We start from the raw sequence: 13476 nt of genomic DNA, 5'->3' as shown, positions 1-13476 counted from the left end.
TTCTAAAAGAAACAAGAAAACAAACAAAAAACTCAGACTATTGGAGCAAAGAAATACATTCAAACAACCCAAAAATTCAATAGAGCATAACAAAATTCAATTACAATGTAAATTACTTGGTATTTTATAATAAAAACAAAGCTTGAAGGATATAAAATGAATATACAAAAACCCATTGTCTTTCTATATACTAGAAATTAACAATTTGAAAAGGAAATTAGAAAAACAATTCCATTTATAATAGCACCAAATAGAATAAAGTGTTTAGGAAACATTTCAAGAAAATACTGGAAGATCTGTTCCCTGAAATCTACAAAACATCATTGAAAGGAACTGAATTACACCTAAATAAATAAAAACTCATGTTTATGGACAGGAAGATTTAATATTGTTAAAGTGACAACACTTCCTCAATTGGTTTCCCTAGATAATCCAAGCTGCCTATTATGCAGAAATTAACACACCGATCTTAAAATCCAATCAATCATGGGTGTAAAACTTTTTGACCTTAGAGTAGGTAATGATTCCTCAGATAAAACACCAAAGACAGAATCAACACAAGGGGAAAAAAAGATAAATTGGGCTTTGTCAAAAGTTTAAAAATTATGATTCAAAGGACACCACCAATAAAGTAAAACAGCCTAGGGCATAGAAGAATAGGTTTGCAGATCAAGTATCTGATAAGGAGATAGTAGCCCAGAATCTTTTATAAACAGTTACAGCTCAACAATAAAATGATAGATGAATCCATTTAAAAATGGCAAAGGGTGTAAACAGGCATTTCCTTCCTACTAAAAAATACAGAAACGGACAATACGTGAAATGATGCCGCGCATCACTAGTAATTAGATAAACGCACACTGAGACCACGCGACATCTTCCCCAGAAGGCTACACCTAGGAGATGAAGGACAACAAGGGAGGGCAGGACGTGGAGAGACTGACACCCTGAGCTGCTAAGTGGAGACCGGAAGGTCTGTCCCCTCCCGCCAGCGAGGCTGTTTCCTTTCAGCACGTCACAGGGTCTCGATCTCTCCCACTAGACTGAAAGCACCTTGAAGACAGAGATTAACTTCCTCTCCTTCCCCAGAGTATGAGTGTGTGCCTGGGTCTGAGTGTGTGTGTGAGTCTGTGTCTGAGCGTGTGTGTGTGAGTGTGTCTGTGTCTGTGTGTGAGAGTGTGTGTGTGTGTGTACACGCATCCATACCAGGACACCGGTCATTCTATGCTGTCTGCAGTCACTGATCTGCTCACTTCTCTTCACCACGAGATGATAACCTTCTCAAGACAGGGCTGGCTGAAGCACACACGTGGGCCGACCCTGGGGCGGGGAGGAAGGGGGAGTGGAGGAGGGTTGAGGTCAAGTAGGGGACCCCTGGAGGTGCTCTGACTTCCCCAACTTAGGGGTGCCACGCGGCGCTGGCCAAGCCCCATCGCTACCAGCAGTGAGCGTCACACAACCCTTGGAGGGCGGACGTGTGAGCATTTTTGCACTCGTATTAGGGACCTAAAATAGCAAATGAAATCCAGTGGAAACGGAAGGAAACACTGACTGCACACATGTCTGGAAGGGTACATACATAAAATGATTACAATTTTATTTTATTTTAGTTTCTACCTCTCAGTGTAGCATTCTGAGTAATTTTTATTTTTCTCATTGTTTAAGGAACTTGCAACAAACAACACAAATTACCAATGATTTTCAAGCACACTTAGAACTTTTCAAAAACTGACGAAAGCTGTAAAGCAAGTTCCAACGAATGCCACATAAACTACCTTTATTGCCTTCTTTGCCATTAACCTGGAAACCAGTAACAAGGTAACAAGAAAATCCCTATATTAGATGTTTCCAATAAGTCTCCAAAATGAGTCACAGTTGGAGTTAGAAAATAATTGACATGGAAAAATAATAATACTGCATACCAAAGCCAGATCATTCTGGTTTCAAAAATGATAAAAGCTTCAAAATCAGTGGTTCTCAAACAAAAGTGATTTTTGCCCCCTAGGGGACACCAGGCAATGTTTGGAGCCATTTTATTTTTTTTTTATTTTTTATTTTTTTAGTGTGCGCACTAAGTTTATTAGTGAACGGGAGAGCAAAAGCAAGGGTTGCCAAAGGCCGGGATGGCAAGCTCACCCTAGGGTGGCCAGGGGCCCTGCCGCCAGAAGGTCAAGAGCCAAAGAGCTCCTTTGTTCTGAGCACATATATAGTTGGTGGGATGGCGAAGAAGTTGCATTTTTTTAAATAATTAATTTATTTGTTTGTTAGTTTTTTGTTTATTTATTTATTTTTAGAGAGAGGGGAAAGGAGAAAGAGAGGGAGGGAAATATCACTGTGTGGTTGCCTCTCACTCGCGCCCCCAACTGGGGACCTGACATACAACCTAGTCATGTGCCCTGACTGGGAATCGAACCAGCAACACTTGGCTCACAGGTCAACGCTCAATCCACTGAGCCACAGCAGCCAGGGCTTAGAAGTTGCATTTTGATTGATGAATAAAGGTGGAGCCAGCTTTTCTCGGAGGCGGGGTGCATAACTACGCAAACTTAGGTATGTGTGGGGGTCTGTTAGCCCAAATCCTTATCTTGCTGCAGACTCTGTTCATATAGACTTTCAAGGGCTTTCCTCCTCCCGTGTTAGCGTGGTGTTTCCTGTGATGTTGGAACACCTGGCAATGTTATCAGATCAGGCCCAGGACTGCTGAGTTAGTGGGTGAGACATGTCTCCCTCTGCTTCTAGCTTCTTCTGTATCAAGTTCTTTGTTAGATTGCACTGGTGAGGGAGGGCCCTGCCTTTGTTTCCCCTCTGGTACTCATTGAACTGTAACAATTCCATCCCAGATCCCAATTTCTGTTGCATGCGGATGACTGTTCTTCCTCAGCCCAGCATCTGGTCCAAGGTGAGCGGATCACGCTGCTCGGTGAGGGGAAAGGCAAGGGAGGGGCCCCGGTGGGAGACGGAACAGCACCTGGTCTCCTGACTGTAACTATTTCCCATATGATTTAGCACTTGATCGATGGCTGCTTGTGACATCTTCCCTGAGTTCATTCCCGTGTGCACAAAGTGGGGTGAATGTGATAAAAGTTTATGAAAAGAACGCATAGGCCAGAAGTTACATCTTTATCTAAACAAGTGAGTCAGTTCCATGAGTCAGTTTCTCAGGCGATGCTGGCGCCAGGCCCCATTCCAGCCCAGGGAGCCCCACCTCTTGGCACGTGATGATACAGGATGCAGAGGTGATAGCTCTTTATTAATTGTCAGGAGCCTTTTCCCCTTGACTGCTTCTCTAAGTGGGTTAGGAGGAGAAGGCGGGGCTCCCGAGGTAGGAATGCCTCAGTGTACACTGTCCTGGTGGAAAAAAACCATCAGCAAGTGGTGAGAAGCCCCCTCCAGGGGTCCACGCCTCCAGGATAAATCTCACGGGTTCTGGTATTGCATGTCCCCTTCCGCGCCTCCCCCACTCTAAGCCTCGGCTTCTCTAGGCACTAAACGGACCATCTTGAAAGCCAGATTCCAACAGGGGCTCAGAATCCCGGCTGCACACCCATCTCTAAGCCCTAGGCCCCTTCATGGAATGACCCCCGCCCAATAACCCTTATGCAGCCTCGGTGCCTCACCTGTGGGATGCAACGCTCCTACTCCCCCACCCCTGGAGTTTGGCCTTGGACACTAATATCCATTTGAACTTCTTTTTTTTTTTTTTTTTTTTTTTTGGGTGGGGGAAGGGAGGGTCTTATCTGCATGCAGTGAACAGAGGTCATGAATGCCAAAAAGCACCTACTACGCAGAGGACAGTCCCCCAGGAGAATGAATTACCTGGCCCAAAAGGTCCAGAAACCCTGCTCCATATCATGAAGAGTCCACTCGAATTAAAACAGCATGTCACTTTGCTTCCTAGGCCAGAAATGCTGCCTTTCTTTGATTAGGCAGCATGGAGTCTGCAACTTACGGAACAAAAAAGGCCAGCTGTCCTGCAAATATCGGGGAGGACTGTCCCAGGCTGAGAAGTCACCTGAAAAGAGTAGGAGGCAAAACAAGATCTGACAACCTAGGAGACTACAATTCAGTCTCCTATACCCTGTGATAAACACAGTAGGCATCTGAGGGTCACTGCTTCTTTTCATTGCTCACAAAGCACTTGAATAACTGTTTCATAATGTCACTTAGAACAAACGGCCTTACTCTTTTGGATTCCGGAATTCACCATCAAAAGTTTTCCTCTTTCAAAGTGTGGACCTTTGTTATGTCGTGTGTTCCTCAGAGAGCCTACCTGGAGCACGTTTCCACTAACAAAGTACTTTGGATTTCTATAATACCATGTGTCCAGGCTATGGCCTAGTTTAAAATGCTAAGAATGATGTTACTCTATTCTTTAGTCGTGGAGATATTTGTGACTAACAGAAAATATTTTCTAGCTCCTAACAGAACCTCATTTTCTCTTTTCTTACATGTTTTAACTATTCCTACATCATATACGCTTACAAGAATGTAATGATCATTGTTGAGTGATAGCATATTTACATTGATAATTAATGGGAATCAACTAAAAAGTGTTACAAATAGAATTTACTACAATGAAGGGGAAATAACATGCTGAAATAAATTTTATTTCTAGAAATAGTAAGTTAAAGATATAATTTTGAAAAAAAACTAACAACAAAACATGTAAACAATGAAAAACCTGGGAATCAACTTAACAACCATGCACAAGATCTGCATGAACAAAATTGGAAAATGCTACCCAATAACAGACACTTTAACAACTGAAAAGCATTATCAAGTTCTTGGATAAAAGAATGATGATACCTATTTACCAAAGTTCTCTCTAAATGTAGTATCTATATTGAAATAGAAAAGTTGTCCCACAGGAAGTGTCGCTTAAATTGGGACCTGAGATGTGTACCCCACAAACACTCTGGCCACCCTCTTCTGCTCCTTACAGGTTGGCTGTAGCCGCTCCCCAATCCCCTCACCTCATACCTGCACGCAGCTCACCTGACCTCCCTGGATTTCACTGCTTGCATCACCTTTGGCCATGAGTGTCATTTCATGACCCACGGAGACAGGCGGCGGGCAGCGCCTGATCTCAGGACCACCTAGTTGCTCATCTCTCCTCCACAACTGCCCTCACCTCAGGCCTGCCAGCCTCAATGAGCCTCCCACCCAGCGCGGACCCACAGCCTTGGCCTGACCCTGCCTCTCACCTCCAGCCCGATTCCGCCTTTCACCTTAAGACAGGCCCCGCCCCTCATCTCTAAGTTGGATTTTTAGTGATCTGTTTCAACAAAATCAGCCAGGAATCAGGTATACTTTTGGACATGAAGTTTCATGAAGAAATGGATTTATAATGTATAATTTATAAAATTAAAGACTACTCTGTAAAAGAACTTATTCACAGAATAAAAAGACAAGACAAAAACTGGGCAAAAACATCAATCACCTAAAACACAGTGTCCAAAAAGACTGAAAGTGAAAGAATGGGAAAAGCTATACAGGATGGTACAAAAGTAGGTTTAATAGTATGAACACTGAATAATAATACAACAACAAATTTTGTTTCTTGTACTCAGAACTCTAAACCTACTTTTGTCTCACCCTGTATCAGGCAAACATACCAAGTGAAAATGACATAATACCATCCAGCAGACTTCGATGCAAAAAGCAATACTAGAAAGGAAGAGCACTTCATATAAATAAGTTTAATTTACCAGGAAGATCCACATTCACAACATACTCAATATAATAAACTCAAATTATATAGAAGAGATACAAAGAAGAATTTATAATCATTAGGGATAGCGCATACCTCGTTAAGAAACAATAGACCCCCTCAGAAAATTCCGTAAGGATATAAGGAACGTGAGCAGCAAACTGGAGTCAACATTCACAGACAACCAAGCGCACACAACTTTCCCCGCTGACCTGCACGACGCTGTGATTCCCAAAATGAACAAGAGATGACAGCAGAGATGCACGCCTGGAACGTCTGTTACACTGACCCTATTGTAGCATGAAGCAGGTTTCAAACAAATTCAAAGGGTTGAAATTATATAAAGTGAGTTTCTTGTTCTCATTGTAGTTAACAGAGTAATCAGTAATACATGGTAAGTAGAAATCCCTACATTTAAAAGATATGAAATACACTTCTAAATAACTCTCAAAATAAATCGCAGTTGTAGTTAAAAATAATTGGAACTGAATAATAAAAAAAAATGCATTAAAACCTACTGGAGCCCTGGCTGGTGTGGCTTGGTGAGTTAATCGCTGGCCTGCGAACCAAAAGGATGCAGGTTTGATTCCCGGTTGCTTCACATGCCTGGGCCGTGGCCGGATCCTCTGTTGGGGGCATGAGAGAGGCAACCGATGGATGATTCTCTCACACATCCAAGTTTCTTTACCTCTCTTTCTCCCTCCCTCCCTTTCTCTGAAAATAAATAAGTAAAATCTAAAAAATATAGTTAAGACAGAAGTAATATTTTAAGAACCTATGGGAATTCACAAGGTTTGCATCATATCACAAACCCAGAGTAACAAAAATTAAATCCAGAGGAAGCAGAAGAATATAATTATGCAAGTAGAGATGTCTTGAAGGGTCTAAACTTATAACAGTAGCAGTTAACCTGTTTGGGTAGGATTTTGAATACATTTTTATTCTCCTAGATAATGTAAGTAACCTGCAACAAAGAAAGGCTTTCTCGGTTTGGGTAAAAAGGAGTTCTAGAGGAAAACATGGCATAATTTAAAAATAACCACACCAGAAGCCTTTTGTTTGCTCACCTGCACTGATCTTGTCACCCAGAGGGGCTCCTTTGCAAACTTGTGCTGCTTTCTGTGCCAAGGTGGCAGAGCAAAGAGGAAACGATGGGAACAGAACTCACATAAATAGCGAAGAGCTGAGAACCGCAGCCTGAGGGAGTCTGTCCCCGGGCTGTCCCACAGCCGTGACGCTCCATAACTGAGAAGCGGCACCACTGAGTTGACCCGCGGCAGTGCCGCTTCACAACTCACCCGTAACAATCCTGGGTTTCTTAACGGCTGTGCACCCACTCACAGACGTTCTGTACCAAAACCGAGCTATTTGCACTCAATAAGCTTTCCTTCTTCAACGCACCCCACCTCTGGAACGCCTGTCGACATTGAATTGGTGTCAGTTCACACACACTCAGGACTCCAGACACAGACCCTGGACTCAGGACCCTGGACCCTGGACCCTGGAGCAGACTCAGAACCAAAAGCTGAACCCCAGACCCCTGCCCCAATCCAAAAACTCTCTCCAAGACCCAAGCCAGACCGTGGACCCTGAATGCCAGACACCAGACACCAGAGACTGACAGCGAACTCTGGACACCAGCTTCCATACATCAGACTCATGAGCCAGAACTGCACGTGGACCCCACACACAAACCCAGCGCACAAAGACACACCCAAAGAGACCCCAGCTCCCAGACACACAGCCAAATACAGATTCGACCCCGGGCCACGGACCCTGGAGACAGAATCCACATCTGTAAGCAAGAACCCATAGCCAGACTCCAGAGCTGGAGCTGGACAATGGACCCCAGTTGCCAGGGGCCAGATGCAGGAGCAGAACCAAGTCCTCACCCTGTGAGCAGAGCTGAGAGTTAATGAAGAGCTCGTGTGACTCACTAAGTCGGAGCAGCTAGTGTCACAAATATTTTTCAAGCCAATGTAAATGTACAAGAGAGGAAAATAACTCACAGAATTACTAAATAACGCCAAACCCTGCAGAAATAAACCAAAAAGACGAGCAACAACAAGAAAAAATAGTGCTTACTTTTGCCAGAGATGTCCATGATCTCTCGGCTGCTGCACCTTCCAGAAGTTAAGTGTCCCTGCCATGAATGTCACCGCGCCGGCTCACCAAAACTGTGGGAGATTAAAAACTACTTTTGTCATACCTTCTAAATTCTGACACCTGAGATAATAGTTAAACTCGCACAATCAGATTAAGAGGAGATACTCAATGTTTAATACGTGCACAAGGGGAATTCATATTGAAATGAATGCCAAACACAATGAGGTGATATCGGGTATAAAGGACATTTTGGAAAACGGAAGAACAGAGTCTTGGACTTTAATGGTGAAATGGGTACATTCAGGTTAATTTAGAAAAAAGGCAGCATACCTGGCAGGTTAATTTTTGTTCGGCGACCCCCCAAAGACTATAACACACAAGAAGTAAGAGGGTGGACGGGCTTTTGCTAGGACTATTACTGTCTCAAGCTAAGGTGATTGTGCTAAAGCTCTTTTCCTAAACCAAATTTTGGCCATTAAACTGCTTAGGAAGAACTGAGATGATAAACATAAGTAATTTCTCAGTCTTTCCTTTCTTAACAGCCAGTTTAAAATCAACATGCCGAGTAGAAAATTCTGGCCCCCTTCATTACCACCTTTGAAAGTTTGAATAAAAGGTTTATAGCCACAAGCTAAAATGGTGCCTTGTTCCATATTTCACTGACATAATCACTCAGTTTTGAGAATAAGTTGCTTTAGCTAAATTGCTAAACCTTACTTAAGGAAATGGTGACATATATGTACTCCCCAAATTTACCTATTAAATACCTCACTGCTCGCTTGCCTACGTGGTGGAGAAGCAATCTTTCCTCTAACCTCAAGAATCTTTAGGCTGGTCCAATAACCCAATAGGTATGACACAGATTAGCCAATGAAAATAACCAAATTTTAGACATACGTAGGCATGGGAACCTCACTCACATGAGAGTCAGAAACACCACGTGCAGAAGAGTATTAGAATTGGAATGGAAACACGGGTGTACACAACATACTGAGCTAGTGGTGGTGTAAGGTGCCTTGGGACTTCAAGTCTCCTTGCAAAATTATAAGAGCAGATGCTTCGAAAAAAGGTGCTATTCCCAAGATGTACAAGATGGCAACGAAAAAGAGCATTTCCTGGCGGCCTCGTCTCGGCTGTTATTCCACAGATGCGCACTAGATGGCAGGCAGTGTGCAGCAGAGTGTACAAAGGGGCCCCACTCTGACACGGCAGGGCGACCTGCCACATCAGCCCTGGGTCCTCTGGCTGTTGGGAGAAGTATTAACTAAGAGAGCATGGAGCCCTGTAATGCGAGCTCTGGGTCTTCGCCAAAGAAAATCAAAGCTTGTGTCCGGTCAGCTCTGGGGCTTATGAGCAAGGGGAGGGGCCCCACCTGAGAGCATAGTGGGTCCTGTGACATCAGGTCTGGGTCATTGGAATGTGGAGAGGATCACACATGAGAGGCTGGAGTGTCCTGTTACTACACAACTGTGTCCTGTGAGGGTCAGAAAGGTGTCTCCCTGTAAAATGGAATGTCCTGACCTTTCACCTTTGTGTCCAGTGACTGCGGGGAGGGGTCTGACTAGAGAGAGTAGGGTGTCCGGTCACATTGGCTCTGTCTCCTATCAGTTTGGAAAACAGTCCCACCAGCGGGAACAGTGGTTTCTGTCATATCAGCTCTGGGTCTCCTGAGTGTGGGGAAGGGCCCCTCCCTTACAGTGTAGGTCATCCTGTCCCATCAGCTCTGGGTCCTGTGATTGTCGGGTACGGTCACACTTGAGACGGCAGAGGGTACGGTAACTTCAGCCTTTGCTCCTGTGGTCGTTGGCTGACCCACCAGAGACAGTGAGGCGCCCTGTTGTTTCGGTGTGGAGTCTTATTACTATGATGAGGAGTTCCACCCTAGAGTAGAGCAAGATCTGTGACATCAGGTGAAGGTCCTGTGAGTGGAGGCGGCCAGTCTGGGAGGGTAGGGGGTCCTCTGAAAATCGCGCTGCATCTTGTGAGCACTGGAAGGAGTCCCATCAGAGAGAAAAAGGGGTTGTGTCACGTCAGCTCTGGGTCCGGTGAATGTGGTGAGGGGTTTCACCCAGAAAGAATAGCGGGTCCAGTGACATCAGCTCAGGGTCCTATGAGTATGAGGAGGGGCTCCCACCTGACAGAGTAAGGGGCCATGTCACTTCAGCTCTGAGTTCTGTGATTGTGAACAGGGGGCTCTCTCTGGGAGAACTGGGGGTCTGGTCAAACTAGCTGTATGTCTTGTTAGTTTGGGGAAAGGTCGCACCAGACAGAATAGTGGATCTTGTTGTAGGGGCACCAAATAGTCCCTGTAAAAAGTTTCAAAGGTCTGCTAAATACGTAAACACGTAGGGGCTTCAGATGTTCTTTGTAAAAAGTAGCAAGGACTTGCTAAAAAGCCTTGAAGAGAGGAATGTCAGAAGGAGTGTAGCAATTGGTGATTTACAAGCTAAAAGGACCTCAGCCTCTATCACCTTCCATTTACTTGTGTCTGGTTTAGAACATTTGTGAAGGTTGTGCTTTGCAGAATGTCTAGCCCTTTGAAGACAGATTGCTTCGCAGGGAGTTCGTCCCTGGCTGAAGAGCTATGCTGCCACCAGAGATAACCTTATAGCCTTGCCAATTTCTGTTCCTGTTACTGCCAAGACATTCCTGCAGTCCTGCCCAGCCCCCTCTTCCTAAGGCCGTTTCCCGCCAAAGAAGCAGCAAAGGGGGCCTCATCAGTATAAAAACTCCGCGTTTTAGACTCCATTGCAGGTTGGAGCATGTTAGAGACCGGCTCAGGGTCTGCCCAACTCCTGGTCATTATTAAAATCCTTTCCTTACTTTATACACGGCTTCAGAGCGTTCCATCTCACCTATGTAGCTGCAACACTATCCCCCGAGCCACCATGGAGAGGAGTGTCACGTGAGAGTAGCGGGTCCTGCCACAGGTACTGCGGGCCCTACCACGACGGATGCGTCTGTAAGACATCCCGAGCAAGGTGTGGCGTGAGTTGCCTTGGAGATTCATATTGCCCTTGCAAAATGGTAAGAGCTGCTGCTGAGTACATAGGCGCCGGTCTCAGGATGTGCACTAGATGGCAGCAGGGAAGAGCATTTCCTGGAGTGTGCATCTGAGCCTGTGGGGGGTTCCACTCTCTCTGCCTGCATAGAGACTCCTGTCACTTCAGCCGTGGATTCTCTGAGTGCCGGGAGGGGTCTTACCGGAGAGAGTACGGAGCCCTGGCCATGGGACGGTGTGGAGGAGTCCAGCATGAGAGATTAGGGGGTGCTGGAATGTTAGCTCTGAGTCCTGGCAGGGAGTGTGGGGTGTCCAGTCACTGCCCCTCTGAGTCCTGTGAGTGTCAGGAGGGGTCTTACCTGAGAGAGCAGGGGTCCTGTGACAGCAGCTCTGGGTCAGTATGTGATTATCACATCTTCCGTTCTTAGGATGCAGAAGACTGTCTTCTTTAGTAATCAAAGACCTGACTGAAACGATATGAAGCAGAAACATTTTAAGGAAACATAGTATCTCTTTTATAGGCAGAAAAACTCTCATACTACCTTATCTGGTGCTACACAATATGGAAAAATTATTGTCATTTCAACAAAATAAAATAGAACTGAACCGTGCTTCTACGTCAGCTCACTTTTCATATTTACATTCATTTACTTAATGGAATTTCGTCCCATCGTATTCGGCTTCACCGTATAGAAAACGTCCTCTCTCTGCATTTCTCATCACGGACCTTCCACTTTCCTTCTGACATTCAGCTTTTGTCCTGCTTTTCCTCTGTCCACTCTGGCACAACCAGCCTCACTTAGAACAAACTTAATTACATTTCTCTGAAATATACATGCCCGTATCTCAATACCTTTCTCTTACACACAGTACTTTACGGCTTTTTTCTGGACCTTTCACTTGAATTCTTAACCTTTAAAAAATTTTAATTCCTTGTGAAAACTAAGAGTAAGAAATTGTCAATTCTCTGGGACACCAGTATTCTTTAGGTTGACACTGATAAACAAATTCGATCACTTCTAGAGATTACTTATTCACAGCACACATTTTTAATATTCCACAAGACGTGTTTACTAAGTCTCAAATCGCCTAAATCTGTCCATCATTTGCAGCAAAACACAAACAAGCCTGTGTTCTGTCCGCCTAACCCTCACCCAAACTCTCCCTGACGCCACACAAAAACCTCAAAACCCCACGAATGTCCTCACCAAGCCGACTCTGCGGGCCCTCTGTAGATGACGCTCCCGCCGCCCCCCTGCGCCTCCCGGTCCCCGGAGGCGCCCCCCGGGGCTGCAGAAGCCGGTGAAGCACCTCGGCCCAGCGGCACCGCGCGGAGCCACGGACGCGGCCTGACAACACAGAGCCAGCCCGGGGACCAGCGAGACGCAGGCGCACGGGAGAACCCTGGGACACGGGGGCGGTCGGGCGCCCCCTGCCGCACCGGCCTGCGCCGCACAGTTCAGCCGGGCCCTGGGTCCCCTTCTAGCCGTCCTGCTTACATCCATTCCTTGGGGGACATTCCAGCTGCAGTGGAGACACGAACCCCAGGACGTCTCCCTCCCGGCCCCGGAGCAGCAGGAGAACGGTCTGGAGAGCACAGCGCCCACGCCACGAGCCCGCTGCCCAGACGCCGCGCGCGGGCCCCGGCCCCTCGCCCGCACGTCCAGAGCGCCCGCTTCGGCCCCCAGGGGGCAGCACGGCTCACCGCTCCCTCCCTCCTCCGGCTCCGCTGGCAACCGGAGAAGTCCTGCGCTCCTGACCACGCTCCCGGGGCGCCAGGGTCCCCGTCTCTCTCCTTCCCGGGAGAAAAGAGCAGCAGCCCGGCGGCCCTGGCCAGCACAGCGCCGTGAACCCCCAGCCGGCGCCAGCTGCGCAAACCCGCCCGACCTGCCCTCCCGCCCCGGTCACGGCTGAGGCCTGGAGGGAGGGCCGGTTTGCGGCGACGCTGCTTCGCTCTGCTCCCTCTTCCTCCGCACGGGGAAGGAACCCCCAAACCTGTGGGAGCGGCGGGCCCCTTGTCCCGTGCCCTGCCTCCCCAGCTCTCCTTCCAGCCTCTCGGGGCCTCTGTCACCTCCGCCCACCGACAGGTCTCCGCTCCGCAGGCCTCAGTCCGCTCCTATTCCCCCCAGTTCTGCCCGGGCCCTCCCCCCACCCCGCCTCCAGTTTCCCCCTCTCACCGCGTGCCGCGGACGTCTCCGGTCCAGCCTTCTCCCCGGCCCACCTCTTCCCGCACGGCTCACAGGGCTCCGGCCCTCCTTCCAGACGCGCCTCCGTCCGCCTTCTCACCTGGGCTTCTCCTCACCGCCACCCCGACCTGCCGGGACCGCAGCCCCGCCTTCACCTCCGCCCGTCGCACCCCTCCAGGCCTGCACCTGGAAGCCTCCGAGTCACTCGTCCTCCTACCGCCGTTCTGGAACAGAGCGCGCCCGCGCCGCCCCCTTCCGCTGTCCTCGCTGAGAGCTCGCCGCCCGCGCACCGCAGCGGACGCCCCTCCTGAGCCCTGCGCCGACCACGCCTCCATACGAGGGGTCATCTGCGAGCACGCGCACGTGGGGTCATCCGCGCACGCGTACGTGCCCACGTGGGGTCATCTGCGCACGCGTACGTGTGGACGGGGCGTCTGGACAGCCGCGTAAGGTCACTTGCGTAAGGTGGGGCG

The 13476-nt window shown here is 47.8% G+C and overlaps 1 long non-coding RNA gene across 2 annotated transcripts; it reads right to left on the bottom strand.

Annotated features, from left to right (window-relative positions):
- Nucleotides 1–3720: 3720 nt before the first annotated feature.
- On the bottom strand, nucleotides 3721–13184 carry LOC149990040 (uncharacterized). 2 transcript variants are annotated; one of them, XR_016508991.1, is made up of 4 exons: nucleotides 13039–13184; nucleotides 11177–11284; nucleotides 7796–7887; nucleotides 3721–4012 (listed from the first exon to the last, which is right to left on the bottom strand). It is a non-coding gene; the product is annotated as an uncharacterized LOC149990040 (long non-coding RNA). The 2 variants fall into 2 exon arrangements; XR_016508990.1 differs by having other exon boundaries at nucleotides 13104–13184.
- Nucleotides 13185–13476: the final 292 nt, after the last annotated feature.

Source organism: Furipterus horrens, unplaced genomic scaffold (genome assembly GCF_987537825.1).
Source record: "Furipterus horrens unplaced genomic scaffold, mFurHor1.1.pri manual_scaffold_33, whole genome shotgun sequence".
NCBI classification, from domain to species: Eukaryota; Metazoa; Chordata; class Mammalia; order Chiroptera; family Furipteridae; genus Furipterus; species Furipterus horrens.
Note: the sequence above shows the minus strand (reverse complement) of the source record. Positions and strands in the feature narration are given on the sequence as shown.